The sequence below is a fragment of the Anguilla rostrata genome, chromosome 9 (genome assembly GCF_018555375.3).
Source record: "Anguilla rostrata isolate EN2019 chromosome 9, ASM1855537v3, whole genome shotgun sequence".
NCBI lineage: Eukaryota > Metazoa > Chordata > Actinopteri > Anguilliformes > Anguillidae > Anguilla > Anguilla rostrata.
The window spans coordinates 14,082,843-14,093,803 of record NC_057941.1 but is presented as its reverse complement, the minus strand read 5'-3'; the positions used below and the strand labels follow the sequence as shown (position 1 = coordinate 14,093,803).

Genomic DNA, 10,961 nt, shown 5'->3' with positions numbered 1-10,961 from the left:
ATTGCACTCCAACATGGATAGCTGGCTGCTTCGTGATAAACTTACATTGAAGTTGACTTAGATATGATCAAGCACAACAGCTTCGTTTCTTTTTGTTCTGTTCTTAATAGTCTATAGCAGACTGAAAGCTACAGCCAGCTAGCTGTGGCTAGTGAATGTTCTGCTACCAAGTGCACTACATGCATGTTGGTTCCTCCACCAACTTTACTGCAATAGAGGCAAGTACATAAATACACAAGCTAGACTAAGTAAAGATGCAAAAGAAAGCACCTCTCTGTTCTGCAACAAAAGAGGTAGCAGAACAGAGAGATGTATAGGGTCTGATGTTATAATAGACTACCACTAAGGTTTTGAATTTGATACAAGCCGATACAGGTAGCCAGTGAAAGGAGATGAGATGGGAAGTGACATGGCTGAGCCTGGAGAGTTTGTGGGTGAGACAAGCAGCAGCATTCTGAATGATATGCAGAGGTCAGATGTCAAAGGCAGGGAGGCCTGCAAGGTGGGATTTGCAGTAGTCCAAACAGGAAATGACCAGTACCTGGACTACGAGCTGGGTTGAGTTGGTGGAGAGGAAGGAACATCACTGCAGTTTGCTTAACAAACTGCAGTGATGTTCTTGGAGATGGTCAGTTTATTGTACAGCACCTCTCTGACATTCCTAGCAGATGAAGAGTGACACTGTGGTGCCACCCAAGGCGACGAAAAGGTGAAGCACTTAGCAGGGAAGAGCAGAATCTGTTTTAATCAATGCATGTCAAGACCAGTGTGTCAAAGAGGGGCAAGAAGAAAGAGTTGTGCATCACCACTGTAGCAATGATATGGCAGGTTATGAGCATGTCAGAACCAAGAGTCTGATACAGAGAGAAAAACGCCAAGGCCTAAACCCAGGGGACCCCTGTTAAGAATTCCCAAGGTCTCGAAACTACATCCCCCCATGAATCTGGAAGGAGCGAGGTAGGAAGTAAACCAGCTGAGCGCTGTTGTGAAGATTTCCAAGGTAGTCAGGGAAGACAGTAAGAGGTGATGGTCAAACTGCCATCTGAGACATCCGAGCCTGCTGCTTTCTGATACCTGCGTCAGTCAACTCTTCTGACTGGTGTTGTCTCTGCCCTTATGAACTGTTAAACTATCAAGTATACTTTTTAATACATTTAATGCTCCTAAGAGGCTGCACTTCATGTAAGTGTTTTGGAGGCATTCTGGATGAAGGAGGCTGGGGAATGGCAGCGGGATTGATTTGTGTAGCCGTGGTGGTTTTGATACATAAGGATGATTTAAACAAAGGTCTGTCCCTTTGGTACACAAGCCCACATCAACATAGCAGAGGCTCTCCATGACTGTTGAAATTGATTTCTGTTTCCTGCCAAGATTTCTGAATTAGAGAGATGACTGCCAGTATGAGTCAGGAGGCAGCAAGGCCTGTTGGTCTATCCCTACCACACACCACACTCCCTCAAGTAAAAATCTCCCACGCTTACAAGAAGGAACTCAATTTACAGCCTATTGTTCTGCATCATCGGTTTTTATGAACGGAAAAACATACAGTTCTGTGCTGGTATTGTGAGAGCAGCACTTTAAGCTATGGAAAAATAAACTGTGGGGGGAAGGAAAGAAGGGAAGGTATTTTGTAAGTCAGTTAAGGGGTGTTTATCGAGGAAATAATGAAAAAAAACCTATGCAGAGTGGTAAATATTTTGACTGACTTTTTTTTCTCTTTCTGTATAGTGTCGACTATAGGCCTGCCTGTCAATTGTGTTACCGGCTACTTTACAGTCAGAGGCGACACTGCCCATGTAAGCCCACCTGCTGCAACACCAAATAGACCTGCTTGGAGCCCTCAGTGAAAACTAGTTTAAACAGCTAATGCAGTATAAATTGAATCTGAAAGATAATGGATGACCAGAGGGAAACGCACTCAGGAGAGATTCAATTCTCACCGAAGAAGAATAGATTTTCCCACTTTTTCCAATACGGTTGATCAGAAAAATAGACTGCTTCTATTTTCCCATCATTCCCATCCAGAATTTTGATTTGTGACAAATATGTCTGTTCAGTTAAGTGTAAAATATTGCACTTAAGCTGCAGAATGAATGTAGCTGCCAGAGGTAGGCAGGTCATTAGATGAAAGTGACGTTATGAGCGATAATATGCAGATAAGCACTTCCTAAACAGGCAGACAGCAAGCCGTCAATCTTTGGGTCCTCACAATCCTACACCGGTTCAAGTGTTGTAAGTGGAAAGTTTGCTTGCGGATTTGATAAATGGTAAGCCTGTTTCTTGTGTTTTTTTGCTGATTCAAGTTGAGTAATACGATGTATGTTATAGAACAAAAGGTTTGTGGTATCGTAGGTTTGTGCCGGTCCCTTGTGTTAGGACTATGCAAGTTGTGTTGCCTCTCCGGAAGTGTATGTATGTAAGCTGGAGAAGGTATGTGTATATATTTCTGTTTACTTTCAAGTGTGAAGAAAACTATTTGAGGTTTATAAATTTGTACATTTAAGGTTGATATATTTATACATGTGATCCTGTGTAGCATGCTTATGTGTAAGTGGTGGTATCTCATTGTGCAGCCACAGTTGGAGACGACATGGCCATCGTTGGTTGGCCTTACTGCATACAGCCATTGAGAGCTATCCGGTAATGTAAACTGTTTTATTCATATGTTTTTTTTTAGTTATATTGGTACCTTTTTGTTTTAGGTGTAAACGCTTTTCGGTGCATGTAGTTGTTTGAGCAGTACGTTTCGTTTTGCTTGCAGGTTTATTTTGAGTAAGCGGCTGGTGCATGGACTGACCACTGTTCCTTTCTTTCGTTTGGTTACATGTTGCAAATTAGCTAGCCAGTTACCATGAGTGAGCGTGCTTCCGCTCATAGTATATCGCCTTATTTTGATAAGTAGTGCGCAGAGCTGGTTAGCTAGCTTAAGCATTTCTTTTTGTTTTTTTGTTTGTTTGTTTTCATGTCAAACCATTCTCCCCACTCTAGCTTGATCAGCTAACCCAGCTTTGCTTGACTCTTCTTTGTGCTTTGCCTGCTATTAATTTGAGGGGCTTGCCTATCTGCATGCTTTTGGTTTGCTTTATGCTCCGTCTGGATTGCTGTGCTTAACTAATGCGTTTGGCTTGGCTTTAACTATTTTTATTTTCTTTTACTTTGCTCTGTGGAGTGTGCAGTGTGATTTTTGATGCCAATTGCAGTGTGCCTTGTTGAAGTGTGTGATATATACAGATATATATTCCCTTCTTTAAGCCTGCAGTAAACAAGAGTAAAGCACAAGCCTGCTGGGTAGTCTGTTTCCAGTACTTGGTGGAAATTTTAAATGTTGTGTATGTTATTGCTCACAAAACATTTTAATGAATTGGGAAAAATAAAGAAAGCTAACATTTTGCTATTTTTCCTTCCACAGCGTTACATGAAATTGATATCAATAAAAATGACCTGTTTTTTTTCTCTTTTACTCAAGACTCCTGTCTTTTATTTGCACGTAGGTAACATACACATCTGAGGAGAATCCTTAGCAAGTATTCTCATGCACCGATCACCGAGGCTATCATATAAAATAACTGCTAATGTTAACCGCTGCATGACCCACTGTTAAAGGTTATGTTATCCGCAGTGTATAAATATTTAATTCAAATGAGGAAAACAATCTGATGCATAGGTGAGGCTGAACTTTGCTGTGTTAAAGTATAGTTGTGGATACCTCTAAATTCCTTCCAAAATGGGAAAATAAATACTAAAGATTGATGCACGGAAGGTAAGACCTACAGACTTATCAGGCCTAATCTAAGGACTAAAATGAAGTGCTTAGTTGCAACATTAGCATGCCCTGCTCTGCCCTACCAAGAGTCTCCAAGGCATTTTATCTCAGAATAAAAACTCTGGAGCTGTACCATGTCACATCAAACTTAAATGATAACCTTCAACTTCACAGATGACAACGCATGGACAAAACAGAGGCTGCCCAGCGTTAGTTCATCTTCAGCTAATATAGAAGTCTGTTTGTCTCTTGTTTTGTTTTTTTCTACATTCTAGTGCACACAGTATATATAACAACGTAAGCAACGTTACGTGGGATTCACAGTTATACCACTAACCAAATAAATAACAAAATAGTTTAATATTTAGCTACCGTACAAGTGAAGAAGTAAGAGGGAAAAGATAGTGTAGACTGATTTCACAGTGGTATGAAATTCTGAACTGAGATAATATTAGTTAGTATAATTATTTAATTTTCCACATCTGGCCAATCTTCACCCATTCTGTTTAAGGCTTTAAAACTGTAGATTTGAGCATCACAGAGAATTGGAAAATGATTTACAGTAATTTCTCAAACAGATTGTTCAAGACAATGAATGGCCACTGAATCTTGAAACTGACAACTTTATGCGTAAAACCAAAGGTAAGACCTATTCTATGTTTAGACACAGATATTGCTAGTAGAATGACTTGTATAATTCCACAAAAATCCCTCTTGTTTATTTCACTATTCAGTGAGCGGTATTTATCCCACTGTATTGGCATACCTTTGGGCTAGTGTTGGCTTTATCTTGCTGCTATGACAGAATACACATTTTTGGTGTCGAAAGACAATTTTTATGAACTCCTAGATGGACACTATTGTTCAGTGCATCATGTTTGGGGGGTATAGTTGCAGATGAGACAGCAGGGAAGGGTTGCATGTTAAATGGAGAACCTACACAATAATGTTGGCCCTTAGAAACAAGTATTTATTACTGTTATAGTGTATTGTGTACTAATAAAGATAAAGCAGAGGGTTTTCACTCATAGTTTGGTTGCTGGAGCATTGAATGTCTGAGCATGGGACCAGGGATTGCCATTCACTGATAAGCTTGCAAACTCGAGGCAGTTTAGTAAGCCTCTTGTGCTAAAAAGCAAATTCCCATTAAATTCCATTCAAAACTACTAATGTACCATGACCAAATTAAAAAATCTTAGACAGTACTTTTAGACTCTAAAATTTATTCACACTGATCTAATCATTGCCAGGCACCCACAGAAGAAGATTTATTTAATTACATTTAGGTCTGCATAGTTTTACATCACACTGCACGCACCTGCTACACTGGCACACCCATGCAGTAATGAGTAGGAGGCTGTGATTGACTCATTGATGGTGAAAAGGGATGAACTAAGAGAGCTGCTTGCACAGAAACGATGTACCAGAATACATTGAGTGTTAAACCTTTACATTAATCCACCATCATTATTGTTTTTATTGATAGTGTTCTTTTGACATTATTACTATTAATATGACTAATAATAATGTTACCTACCATAATGTTCTTGTGTCCATTGATCATGGTGAGAAACTGTGACAAAAAATGTTATACTAAATAATAAAGTTGCCATATGTTGTTGTTAAATTGAGATACTATTATGCTGATTCCACCATATTATTTTAACTGCATTATTATTTTGATATTGCTACTAATATCCTTTTGTTATAAAAAATGGTGTTAGTTGTAGTATTCCAGTCCACGATGATGGTGCTCATGATGACAGTAATCACATATGAAAAATAAATAGGCCAACATAAATAGATAATGAGAATTATTTAATATCTTTAATTTGCTCTTTATTTTTTGAGATGATGCTATATTGCTGATTAAGTTGAAGTGGTGATGACGAAGATGTTAAACATGTCAATTACGAAAACGACATAAGGCTAATTTATCAATGTATTTTACGTATTTTTTGCATTTTATCTATTTATTAACTACCCTCATAGTTAAATGCACTCAAGAGCAAAGGTTGCCTTTGTGCTGTACTAGGGCAAACATCACGTCAGAGGCTACAGAAGTTTATGGAATACCTCTGAAGTTGTTTTTTGTGCTAGTTTTGCAGATAGTGACAATGTCATCGCTTTTAATTGTAGGCTAGGCCTACTACTAACCACTTTTTGAAGGTACTACTGTTCATTTTTTTCAGTGAATTTGGAATCTCTTAGTGTGTATTTCATGATAATATTTTTTTTAATTTTAAACACACTGACAATAAAGAATAATTTACTGGGACAGTTTTTAAGTGATGGGGTACATTTATCAGCATTAGGCAATGTCATCTTCTTGAATCGTTTCCACCTTGTACTGCTTAGATTATGTTGGTACCAGATTTCAGGGTAGTTCCAACGTGTACAGAAAATCATATAGAAAGGTTGTCTTTGCTCAGATTGTACTTTTTCTTGTAAATAATGAAAATGAGCCAATATTGACAAACTCTTATTTTATTACTAGAAATTGTTTATATTCATAGCCAAAAATATTAAGTACATATAAAGAACATCAACACAGACTAGAAATAGATAAGAACTATGGCAAGGTCATTTACGACTTCAGAAAGCACCTGTTTACGTTAGACTACAATGAAATTACTGAGTTACCGACCACATGTCTCTTTATTTTGGATGTCACTTGTCTATCTCCTTAAAAACAGTAGCTAGCTAGCTACGATAACCCAGAATGGCTGACAGCACATGATACTTCTTGACTGTGGGATTTCAATCAGTCAGATTACTTTAACTTGCAGAGACGTTAGAAACCACAATGCTCTTGTCACAAAGAGTCACTTGATTTCTCCCATAAAATCCTGTAGCAAGCTACTAGATGTAGTGTCACAGTTTGTCAGACAACTTGAAAGCTCTCTTGGAGCTCGCCTCCGCAGGTTCGTATCCTTGCGCTGCGTTAACCGGTTTACTGTGAACCTTTACATCTAGGTACTGTGTGCACATGCTCTGGTGGCAAAAGCCCCATAGTCAAACATGGCAGCCTCCATGAATAGGCTACCATGTGCCAATGAGCAATTCCCATAGGAATCCGTGGAACCGGAAAGCAGAAGCTATCTCCAGTTCTTATATATCTCGATGGAGTTGAGCAATCTCAGAACACTGGTGTGCCAGCCACTAGGGGGTTACACGAAGGGGTTAATATTCCAAATGACTACTTCAAAGCAGAAGTACAAAAGTTCCAGTATTGTTTAGTGTGTTCACAGCACTTTTCCAATATAGGACTCTCAGTGAAATCATCTTTAAGTATTCCCGTTCTCATTGTTATGACAAAGCCATGCAGTTAGGGCTTTTTGACAGCACATAATCAATAGGCTCATCAGACAGGATTCTCTATTGTTCAAACCAACACATAATGCTGCCACCTGATTTTGGTTTACAATCACAGAGCAGCACACCAATGCCTTAGGCACCTCAGCTGTTCTGTTGGTCTGATTTAGAAATATAAGAAAAATAAATTTTGTAGCACACAGAGGTGAAAACTAATATCCCATTCCACCCTCCACCGACGTTTTAAACAGTAGCAACTCTGGACCAAGCTTCTGTGGCTGACACCGCAACTAAATTGCGAGGAGAAAATTGCACTGGTTATTTTTGTGCTCCATATTTCCCAGAAGGCTGAACATTGGCTACGGTAAAGTTGGAGGGTCTGGTTTCACCACTCATTGACCTTTACTTCTAGTAACCCAAGACACCCTGTGCAAGTATGTCGCTTAATGACCCCCTCAATCAATTTGGACCTGTATGGCAGTATTGACAAAGAGCAGTCTTACACAAATCATGCAGACAACACATTCCCAGTACCTTCCCATAATTGCATTCCTGCTCTGTACTGAATGAACAGGTTAAAATGACCCCTTACACTGTTGATTACAAACTTGAAGGTGGCTGGCTTAGCTATACCTTCAGTCCTTATCTGATCTTGGCATGCCAAAATGACAATAAGGTTTTGCTTTTCCAAAATACTGAGGGACATATATGTGGTACATTTTGTCAGTTCCGAACTCAGTGTAACAGACAGATTCCTCTTCGGGCTTCTTCCTATTTACAGGTACAGTATACATGCCTGGTCAGACAGCACCTCCAGAACATTAATAAGCTACCCACTCAAGAGTGGGTCCTAGTGTCTCTGCTCCCCCATTAATGATGGTTGGGATTTATTTGGGAGGTATATGGTCATTCTTTGTATTCAGTGTTTCTTGTGATCGTGTGGCCAGCGCACATGACTGGACCTACTGATGAATAATTAAATATATATATATATGTGTGTGTGTGTGTGTGTGTGTGTGTAATGGGGTTTGATTTCACATGAAGTGCAAACATAAAGTGACCTGAATAATAATTATGCAAATAATTCACATAATAATGCATATTATTTATTTTTGATGGCAGAGGTGCAACAATTATTTGTATTTCAAATAGACACAATAATATCAATGTGCATGACTCAAATAAAAGAAAATGTAAAAATTAAATGGTATAATTCAGTGAATCTCAGCACAGACAGGGGAAAAACAGAAATAAAACCCAGCAGAGGGGATGCCAGTGAATGTTCATCTGCTCTTATTCTCATGTATTAAAAATAATATTAATATTTAATTACCAAATAAATGCCAAGTGGTGGGGGTCAGTGGAATGAAGAAAAATGAAAATTCTAATGATCTATTCTTTTAAAATAATTTATGAAACTTACCAAGGCACCCTGCTGATCCTTTTATATAATAATATTGATACAATCTTAACAATTAACACGTGTCAGATGAAATCAAATCTAGGAAGCAGTTATCTTTCATTCCTTAATTCACTGCTCATTAGAAGGTGAATGAAAGACCAAGGCTCTTTACTGACACATTTCCAGACATGGATAAATGAGCATAGATGTACTGCTGCACGCACACACACACACACACGCACACAAACACATGCACACACACACATAACGCTGACAGATGAACATGTCAGTCTCAGAGCAGCTATCATGATCAGCAATGTTAGCTGTAACAGGGGTCAGTAGAGATGCTGCGTGCTGTGATCCAACTTAAAACTCTAAAGGACTTTCTCCCTCATGGTCAAAGGATGCCCAGGGAATCCTTTTTCCCATTTTCTGAATAATTTTACGCAAGAGAAGGACACTATTTTCATTAGGTTAAAACATATTGCACTCTGTAAGTGGCAGTCTTGGGTGGGAAGGTTCATTCTGGTGCCATGTTCCAGTACAGAATCTCTTCTTGAGGGGGTGCACTGACTATTCCTACTCTAAATAATGTTGCTCTTCTCTGTAATGTAAGAAAACAAAAGAGCAATGGTATGCAGAATCAGAACTGGCAGATCTGACCACAGAAGGAGATGTTAAATAGAACAGCCATCGTAGCAACTTGGTTCGGTAATTCGATAAATATAGCCTCCTGGACAGCCGCAAAGTTGATGCAAGGATTCCAAGCAAAGCAAGCTTTCCTGTGTTTATTCAGAGATCTCCAGGAATGTGTGTGTGGTAGACAGTATCGAAGCAAGGGTCTTAAAAAGGTCTTAAGATTCATCTTTTTTAATGCCACAACAAACGTATAGCTTAAGGCCTTGTAAAGCAAATCAAATACTATAGAACTCCTGGTAAAAGCTTGGCAGCTTTGTGGAAACTCAGAACATTGGTTGTCTACTTGCATATATCTGAGGTCCTAAGATTCCCATGGTGATGCCCCTGAGCACTGCACTACTATTCTAAGTTAACAGGCTTCAAAAAACAATGGCCTAGGAACGGTGAACATTGATATACCAATATTTAAAACAAATTATGGAAATGATGTGAGCTGTTATGTTCACTGAGGATAAAGGCTTGTTGAATCAACTGTATATTTTCCCCTATGTTGTTTTCAAGTAAAGTAAAATGCATAAATAAAAGCTGAACAAGATAAGATGGTATTTTAAACGGATCATTGGTGAAACTGCCATTTAATGTCAATATATCAGTATATAAGTGTGTTCATTGCTTTACAAGGGTTTATCAGTCGGAGCTATTTAGAGAGCACCATCTTGGTGCTTACAGAATAAAATCTTTGATCTTTTTTGCAAAACGAAAACTTGCTTTCTACACCCATCCAAGCTGATACTGAAATGAAAGATCACTGAAGCGGCAGAATTTTTAAGATTGTTATTATTATTATTGGTTGGTTCCCCTGAGTTATTGAAGTTTCTGTAATCCTTAGTTTTGTAAAAGAACGGGTGATTGGCCTGTCACCTAACTCTGAAGTTGCAGGACCAGGGCCTGTTCTTAATCAGGTATCTATCCCTCGACCAATCTGGCAAGGTTAGACCTAGGTCTTAGGATCTTCTTTTTATTCTTTTTACTTACTATTTGTTTTTTAATATTATTTTTATTAAATCTATTCTGGTTTTGCTATTTTGCTATTTTCTGTAAAGCACTTTGTAAAATTTGTTTTAAAAATGTGCCATACAAATAAAGTTTTGTTATTATTATCATTATTATTATTATTGCTGTTATTATTATTACTATGCACACTGGTTTCACCATTTAAATCAAACCAGTTTGCTAATGAATGCACTCTCAATGGCAAGAAATCTTAAGCAACATGAGACCACAAAAATGAATTATTTTAAGTAAATTACATTCACATTTTCATATTATTTGGAAGGTAGAGGTACATTATTCCAAACATGCATGAATAGCCTTTGATAACAGACAGAACCTCAGGAGGATGCCAGGCTCCAAAAGTATGTTTTGCCTTTGCTTTTTGTGAATGCACACCGCATAGCAACACAGCTCCTCAAGGCAAAATAAACAACTGTTGTGGCAATCTTTGTGGTTTTTGGTTCCTGTGTTGGGAGGAACTGACATTCTAGTACCTTTTTATTGTGGGCTTGGGTTCACAGCACCCCTGTCTTCAGGCCAATTAAGGTCAAAATAAGTATGCAATACCACTCCTGTGCGTAGTTACGTTCAGAAACATGCATGCTTTAACACAACAGTATTTCATATAGGGGTGAAAATGCTGGAATATTCTGTTTGCATGAAAACATTCATGTGAGTAAGAAATTGTGAACATTTGAAGAACTGACATCAAGCAAGTTAGTATGAAGCAATGAGTGATGACCAGCAGCTCAGAATTACCCACAGAAGCAAGGTGTTTTTTTGTTTTTT

At 38.4% G+C, this 10,961-nt stretch overlaps 1 long non-coding RNA gene across 1 annotated transcript; it reads left to right on the top strand.

Annotated features, from left to right (window-relative positions):
* The first annotated feature begins 822 nt into the window (after nt 1-822).
* LOC135262388 (uncharacterized) lies at nt 823-3,431 on the top strand. The gene is made up of 4 exons (XR_010332205.1): nt 823-2,267; nt 2,353-2,430; nt 2,574-2,640; nt 2,762-3,431. It is a non-coding gene; the product is annotated as an uncharacterized LOC135262388 (long non-coding RNA).
* The last annotated feature ends 7,530 nt before the right edge of the window (nt 3,432-10,961 follow it).